At 42.7% G+C, this 13,631-nt stretch overlaps 1 pseudogene; it reads left to right on the top strand.

The window, feature by feature from the left end:
* The window catches only part of LOC100950192, a 14,424-nt pseudogene extending 7,668 nt beyond the window's left edge, over positions 1-6,756 (top strand).
* The last annotated feature ends 6,875 nt before the right edge of the window (positions 6,757-13,631 follow it).

Genomic DNA, 13,631 nt, shown 5'->3' with positions numbered 1-13,631 from the left:
CACACCCCTATTATGAAACTAATTTATACCTTTTATATGAAAGCTATAACCAAATAGCCTAAGAATATGGGGAGGGGGGAGGGAGGAGGGAGGAGGGAATGGGTGGAGGGAGGGGGTTTGGAGGGATTACTTCTGAGGTTTATCTTATAGGGGTACAAGTGAATCTTTCTAAGAGTGGAATGTGAATGTTTTAAAACAATAACTGAGAAAATGACATGAAGGGTGTGTTGACCAGTTTGATGGAAGTAGTTCAGATTGTATGTGAAAATCCCACACTGTACCCCAGAAGTTCATTAATGTACATAGTTACCATTCAATAAAAAAAAAAAAAGAAAGAAAAACTTCAGGCAGCTGAGACATTGGTACAAGAGCAATTGGACCCCGGTCATATTGAGCCCTCTAATAGCCCTTGCAATACTCCAATTTTTGTTATTAAGAAAAAATCAGGAAAATGGAGGTTGCTCTAGGACCTCCGTGCAGTTAATGCTACTATGGAGTTTATGGAGCTTTGCAGACTGGATTATCATCCTCTGTTGCTGTCCCTAATACTTGGCCTGCTTATATAATGGAACTTTTTTTTTTTCTTGAGACAGAGCCTCAAGCTGTCCCCATGGGTAGAGTGCTGTGGCATCGCAGCTCACAGCAACCTCCCATGCCTGGGCTCAAGCAAGTCTCCTGCCTCCACCTCCCAAGTAGGTGGGACCGCAGCTGCCCGCCACAACGCCTGGCTATTTTTTGGTTGCAGCCATCATTGTTGCTTGGCGAGCCTGGGCTGGATTCAAACCCGCCACCTTAGGTGTATGTGGCTGGCGCCTTAGCCACTAGAGCCATAGGCACCGAGCCTATATAATGGATCTTAAGGATTGTTTTTTTACTATTCCCCTTGCAGACCAGGATTGCCGGCGTTTTGCTTTTAGCCTCCCTTTGTTTATTTTATTTTTAGCCTCCCTTTGTTTATTTAGCCTCCTTTGTTTCTTTTCAACAGCCTATGTGTTGTTTTCAGTGGCATGATTTGCCTCAGGGAGTGGCTAACAGTCCCACTCTTTGCCAGAAATTTGTAGCTCAAATTCTTCTTTTTTTATTAGATCATAATTGTGTACATTAATTCTATCATAGGATACAGTGTGTTGCTTCCATATGCAGTTTGGAAAACTCTCATCCAACTGGCTAACATAGCCATCATGTCCTTCTCATAATTGTTGTGTTAAGACATTTATATTCAACCTTCAGACAAATTCACATGTACCCTAATAGGATAAATCATAGGCGTGATCCCCACAATATCATGTAGCTCAAATTCTTTCCCCACTCTGGCAGCAGCATCCACAGGTTTACTGTATTCACTACATGGATGACATTCTTTTGTCTCATCCTTCCCGAGACGTTTTAGATAAAAAGCTAAGTCATTTAACTTGTCATTTCGCTCAGCATAATTTGGTTGTAGCCCCTGAAAAAAGGCAACAGACATATCCCTTGGATTACTTGGGGATGAAAGTCTTCCAATATACTGTGCAGCCTCAACGCCTTGTGCTGGATACCTCCCATCTGCAGACCTTGAATGATGTTCAAAAACCCTAAGGTGACATCAACTGGCAGTGCCCTTCGCTCAGGATCACAACTCATGAATTACTTCCTTTATTTGACATTTTACAGGAGGACCCTTCTCCCACTTCTCCCCGCTCTTTCACTCCTTCAACTTGTGCTCCTTTAATGCTAGTGGAGCAGGTTTGAAAACAGGCTCAGGTTATTGGAATAGATTATGCTTCCCCTTTAACATTTATAGTTTTGGATACTACTTTGCTTCCTACTGGTGTTTTTTGGCAGAAATCCCCTATTGAATGGCTGCATTTGCCATCTTCTGGACACCATGCGCTGTGTCCTTATCCTGATTTAGTCGCTCAACTCATCACAGCTGTCCGCACACGTGCCCGACAACTGTGCAGGATTGACCCTCATTTTATTATAGTTCCTTACACTGCAGCTCAAATGAGTCCATTATGGCAGTTAAATACTGCTTGGCAGCTTGCTTTTGCTACTTTTACAGGTCAGATGACTTATCATTGCCCTGGATCTAGTTACTTTCATTTTTACGCCAGTACCCTTTGATTTTTCCTCACGTTTATTCTGCTGTCCCACATGCAGATCTTACTTTTACTGATGGTTCCTCTTCTGGCTATGCTGCCTTAGTTTCAAACGGTCAAACTTTTAAATGTCATACTTCTCTTTCTTCTGCCCAATGAGTTGAATTAGCTGCAGCTCATGTATCCTTTCAAAAATCTTTCTGTCCTTTAAATCTTTATACAGATAGCCATTGGGTTTTTCACTGTTTGCAGGTTTTGGAGGAAGACACAATTCGCCCTTCAGTGGACTCAGCTCTCCAAACACTTTTGTTACAGGTTCAGCAGACTTTACGTGCTCGGTCTGCCTCCTATTATGCTGGTCGCCTTTGTGGTCAAACTGCTTTACCTGGGTCTTTAGCTGAAGGCAATGCCTCCCTGACTCTCTCTGTCTTGTGAGCTTGGTTATGTTGTCTCTGACTGATAAGGCCCAAGCTTCTCATGCCATTCACCATCAAAATGCACAGACCCTGCATCTGAAGTTTGGTATTTTATGAGAAGCAGCCTGACAGATTGTGCAGCAATGTTCTCATTGCTTACCTCATGTTCCAGTACCCCGTTATGGGGTGAATCCTCGAGGCCTCTTGCCCGGGCAGTTGTGGCAAATGGATGTCACACATTTTTCTCCTTTTGGTAAACTTGTTTATGTGCATGTTTGTGTGGATACTTATTCTGGGTGTCTTGTGGCCTCTGCCTGTTCTGGGGAAGCTATCAGGGATGTTAAATCACACCTTTTCCATTGTTTTTCTGTTCTTGGAGTTCCCAAAGTTATCCAATCAGACAACGCCCCTGCCTACACGTCTAAAGCCCTTGCTTCTTTGATGGCACAGTTTTCTATCCACCATTCCTTTGGCATTCCTTACAATCCTCAGGGACAAGGCATTGTGGAACGGGCTCATGCACACCTAAAGGTCCAATTGGATAAAATTAAGAAGGGGAAGTTATATCCCCTTATATTCTCATAATTATCTTTCTCATGCCCTTTTCATGCTTAATTTCTTTCATTAGATCAGGAAGGCCAGTCGGCTGCGGATAGCTTTTGGCATCCCTGTTCTGGCCCCTTCCCCTTGGGTAAGTGGAAGGACTCCCTCACAGGACAGTGGTTTGACCCTGACCCGGTGCTCATTTGGGGATGATGGAATATTTGTGATTTTCCGGAGACCTTGGATAGACCCCTTTGGCTTACGGAGAGGCTCATCAAGGCGATGAGGGTTCCCTTGACATGACCCCAGTCGCCTGATTTCCTCTCTCAAGAAAATGAAGCTCAAGGGTCCTGCTCCCCCTTGCTGAGACCCTGCAGCAAAAGAACCCACTGGACTATCTCAAAGGACCTGGTCAGCCCCACTACCGACCTGGGGACAAGGGAAACAGCTGACCTCTCAGGTGCAAGACCTACTTCAGGGGCCGGGAACAGTGCCCACGCCTGATCACCTTTTTGTGGCTATGTTAGCACTGCTAATGTTGCAGGTTGTCCTGGTGGGAGGGAAACCCTATTGAGCTTATTTCCCTGATCCCCCTCTTCTTTGCCCTGTTGCCAGGGGTGATCCTAATGTGCCAGTCTTTGTCAATGACACCCCTTTGTTTGGACCCCCTGACAGGGAGCCCATTGTTACTCAATGGACCCTCTAACTATACCAGTCCACTGAGCGAGTTTCTCTGTGTATGACTCATCAGGTGAATCACACAGACTGTTTGCAGCTAGCCATGGAACTGTGCAAGACTTTAGGCCACCCAATGGGCATGTTCCCTCCAGCTCCAATCCGATCCTTCCTTTTTCTGAGAGGAACATGACATTGTATGGGTTTCCACAGCTGCAAGACATCACAGGGGGTATCTCCCCCAGCCTCTTTACCTCCCTGCCCATTACTAAGGCATGAACATTCTTTTGATGACTTCCATGGAAAGCTTGTTCTTATACCCCTGGAGCTATCCACAGGAATTTTGTCACTTCTTTTTCTGTGTATGATTGGTCCTGTCCCGTTTTGGCTGTTGTGAATAAAGCCAGGTCCCCTTCCTTGTTGCTCTCAGTGGTGGGGCAACTCCTCCAATTGGGAGGGTCCCCCAGGGACTGGACTATGACAGTTTTGTCTACCCTTGGAGGTCAGTTGCAAACAGGCCTTTGGTGAGCTGTTGCTGCCACTGGTCCGATAACCTTCACACATCCCACTGTGGATGAAAAGACTAATAAGCAAACCTTATATCTCAAGGCATGTGTAAAACACTTCTGTGTTTTTTGACAGGTCCTTTAAACATTACCATGAAGCCTCACATTTTTCCAGAGAAAGGCTCTGTGGTTACAGAGTATGAGTATGTTGTCACTTGCACTAATTGTAACTCAACCCAGCAGTACCAGGATATTGTTTTGTCACAGCAACCCCCTTTTCTTATGATTCCAGTACATGTGAACGGCACTTGGTATGCTGATCCTGCGTATCAAGATTTGCAGCTATTAGTTGAGCAGCTTAAATGCTCTAAGCATTTTGGGGGGCATATTAATTGCTGGAATTATTGCCATTGTACCTACTGTGGGCCCAGCTGCTACTGCCTCAGTAGCTCTTACTCAATCCATACAGATTGCTCATTATGTTAATGCTCTTTCTAAAAATGTTTCAACTTCTTTGGGCATTCAGGAAAAGATTGATCACAAAATTGAGGGAAAACTTAATGCTCTTGAGGAGGTGGTCCTGCTTCTAGGACAATAAGTTGAAGCGCTGAAGGCCCGTCTTCCTCTACACTGTCTTGCAGAGTTTGAATGGATTTGTGTTACTGCTTATAAATATAATGTTACTGAGTGGAGTTGGGCTCGTGTCCAGCGCCATTTGCAGGGCATTTGGACTTTTAATACTTTTTCAGTAGATATTGCTGCTTTGCATTTAGATATCCAGTCTATTCAAAATGCCCATTTACAAATGTTTTCACCACAAGAGGTGCTCACAGCTATAAAGCAGTTTCATACTAGCTTTATACCACCAACTTGGTATTATGTGATATATGCCCTTATTGGATTGGGGATGATGGTTTAGATTTTGATGTGTGTGTTTCCTGCAGTGCTCTGAAGAGAACTTCATATCGGTCTGAGAATTAAAGGCCAATCTTTACCGCATGCACATAGAAAGAAAAAGAGAGGGAACTATTGGGAGCTGACCTCCTGGGAGGCAATGACCCCCAGTTTTGAGGAACTGCATTGAGTCAAGGACTGAATGCAACCTGGCCCCAGAGGTTTCCTGTTCTGGCTGGTTCCTGAACCACATTAGAATGGAGCCATGCCTTTTTGGTCAGCACAGACTGCTGAGAATGCAATTTTGCACTTAGGCTGTTTTTAATCAAGTTACACAATTATGACAAAATCATGCCTTCAAGCTACTGTATATAAACACTGTGCAATAAAGCTGAGATTGCCTTTCCTAGTGAGGAAAGCTCCTCCTGATCCCAGTATTTTCCGTCTCTCTTTTCCATCTTGCGCCAGTCTACTCCTGGGTTTTCCCAATAACTTTGCCAGGCAGGTTCCCACCAGGCACCTCCCATAACTCCCCACTATTATTTTGTTTTAGCAGGCCCATGCTGGGTTCGAATCCAGCAGCCCTGGTGCATGTGGCTGGCGCCCTACCCACTGAATTATGGGTGCCATCTCAAAACACTTTTCAATAACTTAAAATCTTAAAATCATATTATATGTCATAAAATATCTACATCTTTATGAAATATAACACTTCAACTATTGAAAATATTTTTAAAAATCAGTCTTTTCTCTATCAAAAAATAAAATCTTTGCCTTTTAAAATCTTCTAATTATGAAATTGGCTAAATAAATAAGTTTATAGCAAGCTGTAATCCTGTTGTATAAAAAATAGCTTTTAAATAAAAAACATTTAATAGAGTAGTCCCACCACGATTTTGGCGCAATAACATGTGCTTTAGTTCCCATGTCACTTTAGCTCTGGGCACTGCTCAGTAAGGAGCAGAGCACACAGGGCTAATATATCATGTCACGTTATGGGCAGTGTGGGGAAAAACCAAGGGGTATGTTGGTAACCTGGGCACTGGTGCTGGCGAAGGAGAGTTAGAAAGGGCTTTCAGTAATTGTGGTCCTTTATGGACTGTATGGATGGCGAGAAATCCTCCAGCATTTGCCTTTGTGGAAGGAGAAGATCCTAGAGATGCAGAAGATGCAGGATGGGAAGGTGGTTTGTGTTTCTTGAGTGAGGGTTGGACTACAACAGGCATGCCAGGGCCATCACGTTTTGATAGACAGCCTGCCTGACGTCCCTTTGATCCCAATGATAGATGCTATGAGTGTGCTGAAAAGGGACAGTATGCTCATGATTGTCATTGCTATAGCCAGAAGAAGCAGGTCAAGGTCTACATCACCTTCTCCATCCAGAGGAATAGGATAGTCTCACTCTCCCAGCAGGAGCAGGGGACAGAATTCAAGATCAGCATCTCTTCCACCGTCTAGATCTGTGTCTCTTCATAGATCAAGATCAGCTTTACTCAGTCTAAAAGATCTAGGTCTGGTTCTATAAAAGAATGGAGGGATTTCCAACCCCATTCAAGGTCAAGATCCAGGTCTCTTTCCCGACCAAGAAGACACCAATCAATGTCCAGATCTCTATCTACAAAAAGAAATCTTTCCCCATGAACTGAAGCTCTCAAGTTCACCCATTAGGGAAAAGTCATTTTGTTTACAGTTCTATAAGGGATTTGTGATGTCTGTAAACTGCAACCTAGAAAGGATATTTTAACCATCTAATCAAAAAGATCTGTATTATTACTCTGGAAATTCATAGGAGTAAGATAATACAAATTTGTTTAATGTATTAACATCCTATGGTGGGGGTTATGTGGCACATTTGAGTAGAATATTTCTAACTAGTGAAGGAGCTGAGGAAGTTTCACCCCCAAAATATGATTCCTTGGTATAAAGAATATTTTCAGTGAAAAGGTCATTTTTGATTAGAAATCACCAGCCTATCCTTTATAAACTTTGGGAAATCATTCTTGTGGTTCCCCCCATGTGCATGATATTTGGAAATAAACCTTTCTCTTATTAATCTACTATAACTGTAAGTTTATCTTTTTATTGAACCAACCTAGGGGAAAAGAGCAAGTTTCCCTGGGACTCCCCTTCACTAGAAACAAAAATTTAAAAAAATAACATACAAAAAAAAAAAGAGAGAGAGAGAGAGAAAGAAAAAGCCAGGTGACTTACACTAACTACACCTTATAGAGATCATCAGACTCAGTACACTGACAGTGAAATACAATTTAACAAATAAATTAATGCTACTATCAATTGTCTTTAATAAAAAAAGACCAAAAAACTGGCCCTATAAAATTATATATAGTAGTCAAATAGGCTCCAATTTGGTTTTTCTGTCTGCTTCATGGTCCTAAGACAACATGTTATGTTTGTTTTTGTTTTTTTTGTTTGTTTGTTTCTGGGTTTTTTTTTTTTTTTGGCAGTTTTTGGCTGGGGCTGGGGCTGGGTTTGAACCCACCACCTCCAGCATATCAGGCCAGTGCCCTACTCCTTTGAACCACAGTCCCTGCCCACATGTTATGTTTTCATATGTAAAATCTTTAAATTTCAAGGTAAGTACTGTAAAATTAACATTCAAACCAGCCAAAAAGAAAACTAGGGTTGCACCTGTGGCTCAAAGGAGTAAGGCGCAGGCCCCATATACCAGAGGTGGGGGGTTCAAACCCAGCCCAGGTGAAAAACTACAAAAGAAAGAAAGAAAGAAAGAAAACTACAAAAGCCTTAAACTCCAACAAAGTTTACTCAGCTCACTAGCACAAGTACTTCTAAATAACCAAGCAATGCTGAATTTCCTGTAGGCTAAACTAGAGAAAATCTATACAGTATTAAAGACTATCTGCTAGATCTATGTCAATACCTCAGAACAAACTGAAACCTAAATAAAAATGTCCCAGTAAATAAGTGGCCCCAAACCGAATGAATTTCCAAAAATATTCACTTAAATTACTCAAAACTTCAAATCAGTTCTATAAAAACTCTTAAAGTGAATATGATCTTAAGAACTGTACTAAAACTATAAATACAAATGCTAATGTACTCGGAATGCAAACCTTAGCCTCAAAACCCAAAACTTGTGCATGTTTGTAAATAACTAGGAAATAATTTCGTTCTCTTATCCTATGCCTGTCAATGCCTCTGCTTACTTCTTTTCACTAAAGTAACTTTTAAAAATAGCTTCTAGATCCTACATTCTAGATGGACTCACCAAGACCAAGAAACTTACAAGGCCTCCAGCAAATGACCTTTGATCTCTATGGGTCACACCTTACCACCTCCAGAACTTGATTCAGACTGTAGGAGTAGACAAAGTTTTCATAAGGGTCTAAATTGTAATTATCCTAAAATAATTGGCCAGACTCTCCCTACTTTAGACTTAACTTAAACTTACTGTTCCTCTGCACATTTTAATCAAAAATTATTTGCAACATAATTAAGGATTAAAAAAGCAAAGACCTAATAAACTATCAATTCTTAAGCCCAACCAAATGTCAAAATTCACTATGCTTTATGTTTATTATAAGACTCCTAAGCAATGAAATCCTGGTCTAGCAAGGCCACTCTTAAGGAAAAAAGGCAATGCAGAAAATAACTTTACCCTTTGTCCCCTGTATAATTAAACAAAGTTATTACTCCCAAATTTGCAGCCCTGACAATTACCACCAATGGGCAGCTAAAGACAAAACTGATAAAACAGTAGGGAGTACCTCCAAGCCCCACATATTTACGCTAACTGATCAAACTACTTCCATTCAATTTATGAAAAACCCTTCTTTACAAGTCAAACACTTTAATTTGACTCCCCCAACTCACAAAACTGAAGGGACTCCTTGTTCTACTCAAGAAAGTGTAACTCAACTCATGTTTACCAACACCAAGGGGCTTTTCTGAAGCCCCTGGCTAAAGATCTAACTCAATTACAATATACTCTTACTGAACAATTAAAACAATTACAATTGTCTGTAAACTGTAACCTGGAAAGGATATTTCAACCATCTAATCAAAATAGATCTGGATTATTACTCTGGAAATTCGTACAACTAAGATAATATAAATTTCTTGAATGTATTAACATCCTATGGTGAACAATCCTGAACAATGTGGGGTTTTATTTGGCACGTTTCGATAAAATGTTTCTAACTAGAATTTTAAAAAAAACATTAAATAAAATAATGTTATACCAAAAAAAAGAAAAAGAAACAACAGAGAGAGACAGAGACATAAAAGCCCAGATGACCACCAATTACTATGCCTCATGGAGATAATCAAACCCAGTGCACTGAGAATGAAATTTATTTTAACAAATAAATTAATGGCAGTAGGATTTGTGTTTAATAAAAACGATTAAGACCAGAAAACTACCCCCAAAGTATAAAATGATATATATAGTAGTCAAATTTGATTAAATTTTTTTCTGACTGCTTCATGGTTCTAAGACAACATGTTATGTTTTCTTATGTAAATCTTTAAATTTCAGGGTAAGTACTGTAAACTTGACATTAAAACTAATAAAAAGAAAACAACAAAAGCCTTAAACTTCAACAAAGTTTACTCAGCTCACTAGCCCAAGTACTCCTAAATAACCAAGCAATGCTAAATTTCCTGTAGGCTGCTCTAGAGAAAATCTATATACTACTAAACACTATCGGGGGCGGCGCCTGTGGCTCAAAAGAGTAGGGTGCCAGCCCCATATGCCGGAGGTGGCGGGTTCAAACCCAGCCCTGGCCAAAAAAAAAACATAGCCGGGCATCATGGCGGGAGCCTATAGTCCCAGCTACTGGGGAGGCTGAGGCAAGAGAATCGCCTAAGCCCAGGAGTTGGAGGTTGCTGTGAGCTGTGTGACACCAGGGCACTCTACCGTGGGCGATAAAGTGAAACTCTGTCTCTACAAAAAAAAAAAAAAAAAAATACTAAACACTATCTGCTACATCAGTGGTTCTCATCCTTCTGAATGCCACAGCTCTTTAATACAGTTCCTTTGGGTCGTCACACAGAGGTTGAGAACAGCCGTGCTAGAGCTATGTGAATACCTCCTAACAAACTGAAACCTAAATAAAAATTTCCCAGTAGACTTGGCACCCGTAGCACAGTGGTTACAGTGCCGGGAACTTACACCAAAGGTGGCAGGTTTGAACCCAGCCTGGCTCAGCTAACTAACAATTGCAACTGCAACAAGAACTAGCCAGGCATTGTGGCAGGCAGCTGTAGTCCCAGCTACTTGGGAGGCTGAGGCAAGAGAATCCCTTAAGTCCAAGAGGTGGAGGTTGCTGTGAGCTGTGACACCTGTGATGCCATGGCACTCTACTGAGGGAGGGCAACACAGTGAGACTCTGTCTCAAAAAGAAAAATCTCTGAATTTGTAGTTACATTAGGAAACCTGGTTTACTTCCCCTGTGTGAATACAACTAGCTTCTTCCTCCCCCTTTATTTAAATACACAGTCCAGTATTTACCAACACTCTACCACTTACCCAGTCTCTCTCTCTTCCCAATCACTCTCTCTATCCAGTCTTCCTGGAAACTTGGGATTCTTTCAACCCTATCTTCTCCATTTGCACCTTTGTCGGAAATCAGTAAAAGCCTTCTGAAGAGGCCAGAGGAAGGCTGCATTTTCTGGGTCTTAATACTCCACCTGAGTGAATGTCAGCCTTCTCAAGGCACTTGGAGACTCTTTGCAACATGGGTATTTTCAGGTTCATTCTTCCCAGCCTGCATTCAAACCAGGTCAGGATTTGCATGCAAACACCCAGACATAAAGTCTAGGAAGGGGAAAGGAGAGAGAAGGGAGGAGAGGGGGAGAGCTACTGGTGGGAGGAGGGAGGGCAGTTGCTGGGGTCTCCTCTAATGTGTACAATGCAAGGCTGTATTTCAAAATATCTAAAAGTAAAATTTTAAATATCTTCCCACAAATAACACATCAGTGAGGTGATGGCTAGGTTAATCAGTTTCATCAAGCATTCCACATGGTATGTCAAATCATCACATTGTACCCTATATGAAAGAGCAGCACTGAATGGGCAGAGATCTCACAGACCACCAAGGCTTGTAGGAAAGGTCTTTATTGGTAAGGGAGGGATGGTGCAGAACAGCACCAAGGAGGAGAGAGAAGGAGAAGAACAGAGAGGAGAGAAAAGAGGAGAACGGGGAGAGAGACTAAAAGAAAAGCACACCCTTATATAGGTTCGATTAGGGGAAGTCTCAGAATGATGACGGGATGGTAGAATAGCCAATAAGGAGTTACTGCTCCAGCGGGAAGAGCCGTTGGGGGCAGGCCATAAGTTTGAAATCTTCAGTGGGCAATTGGGACAGGGAGATGTCTAGCAGGTACTCCCTTGTTGTTCAGAGGGCAACTGTGCTTAGAAAGGAGAAAACAGGGAGGGGCTTTCTGGGGAAGGGGCTTTTCTGGAGCAATTACCTAACACTATGAATATAGACAGTTTTGATTTTCATTAAAATTAACTGAAAAAATTGAAATTAAAAAAAATTCTGGCGCAGGGCCTGTGGCTCAGTGAGTAGGGCACTGGCCCCATATACCGAGGGTGGTGGGTTCAAACCCAGCCCAGCCTAACTGCAACAGAAAAATAGCCGGGTGTTGTGGTGGGCATCTGTAGTTCCAGCTACTATGGAGGCTAAGGCGAGAGAATCACTTAAGCCCAAGAATTTGAGGTTTCTGTGAGCTGTGACACCATGGCACTCTACCCAGGGCAACATAGTGACACTGTCGTTTCAAAAAAAAAAAAAAAACAATTCAGGGCAAGCTCAACAACCTAGTCTTTTTTTTTGTTGCAATGACAAACTCTGTAAAAAAAAAAAAAAAAAAAAGGCATTTCAGGGCAGCACCTGTGGCTCAGTGAGTAGGTCACCGGCCCCATATACCAAGGGTGAATGGTTCAAACCTGGCCCTGGCCAAACTGCAACAAAAAAAATAGCTGGGCGTTGTGGAGGGCACCTGTAATCCCAGCTACTCGGACGGCTGAGGCAACAGAATTGCCTAAGCCCAGGAGTTGGAGGTTGCTGTGAGCTGTGACGCTACAGTACTCTATCAGGGGCAATAAAGTGAGACTCTGTCTCTAAAAAAGAAAAAACAAATTTCCACAGGCGTTGCCTGTAGCTGAAAGGAGTAGGGCACCACCCCCATATCCCAGAGGTGGTGAGTTCAAACCCGGCCTCAGCCAAAAAATTCCAAAAAAAGAAAAAATCTCCATCCTCTCCCAATCATGTGAAATTTCCAGTTAACTGCAATTATGTGTCATTTGCTCATCTGAGCCATGTCTAACCACTTCGACAATGAGCAGTTTTAGTAAGTAGTGAGGTTTAGGAGCTCCAGACCCAGAGAAGTTTCAGGTAAATTTGATCGGCCTTAGACAGCTTTGGCCCCATAGTTATTCAATGTCCTCCGTAGGAAACCATAAGAAGATGGTGGCACTCTGTGCTGCCTATAAATGTGCCACACTGAATGGCTGGGCCTGAGTCTGTCCCTGGCTTGTCCTAGAGATCTGGGGCTACACGTGTCAGCAATTCTGTTGTTAGCAGGGCCCAACAGACCCGATCTGAAAAGTCCTCTGTCCCACCTGAGAATTCAACACTCCTCCTCTCTAGATGGCCTGTAGCAGCTGACAGTTCATTTTCATCCCTGCTGTTACTGGCTTCTGTTTCACCCAGGTGAAAACACAGAGACACCTAGTGGGATTTGAGGGAAGGGAGGTAGGGGAATTCTCACGTAAATTTTCAACTCAGGATCAGCAAGTATGAATGGGTAGGTTGTATGTTTTCCAGAAGGAGAAGGGATTTTGGAACGGGGAAGTCTTGAGGTGTGTGGGTGATGACTCATTTCTTGAGAGCTTCATGTGCCTGGCTGTCTGTTCCACGTCCATATCCAGGCCTGGCAGGTAAATAGGAGGATCAGGGAGAACTTATTTCAGACACTGGACACCATGGCACTTAGCAGCAGTAGACTTCTTCACATTCTATGGATATAGGATGTCTGCTCAGAACTCGTCCCTCCATATATTAGGAAAAATAGAGGCTTACATAGCTGAGTATGTTCCAGATAGCCGTCAGATACAGGTAACACCTCTGTACATACAGCTCTCCCTAGTTCCGGGGAGGGTGAGGCACTGCTATGCCAACCCCCAAAACAGGCCTCTCCACACACCTCATGACTCCCCTTCTCCCCATTCAGCTCTCTCTTTTTGTAAATATGATCCCAACATAGAGGCCAGCTGGAATGGGAGTGGCATCCAAGAGGAAGGAAGCATTGCTAAGGGCCCCACCCCTTCAGTGATCTTTTCTACACAGTTGTTATCGCTCTCAGCCCCACCCCAGGGGCCATAGCCCCCTCTCTGACAAGCATTTGGGAGTGAAAATTTCAAGACATTGATGGTCAACCATCCAGGGCCTGGAAGAGAGTTTCTGGTCAGTTCCCAAGTGTAGAGCAAGGGCAGGCTCAGGTCCGGGGATGCCTTTTCTTTTCTTTTC

This window comes from Otolemur garnettii, unplaced genomic scaffold, assembly GCF_000181295.1.
Source record: "Otolemur garnettii isolate 467f Iridium unplaced genomic scaffold, OtoGar3 scaffold00347, whole genome shotgun sequence".
Taxonomy (NCBI): domain Eukaryota; kingdom Metazoa; phylum Chordata; class Mammalia; order Primates; family Galagidae; genus Otolemur; species Otolemur garnettii.
The sequence above is the reverse complement of the archived record's forward strand: the minus strand, read 5'-3'. Positions and strand labels throughout refer to the sequence as shown.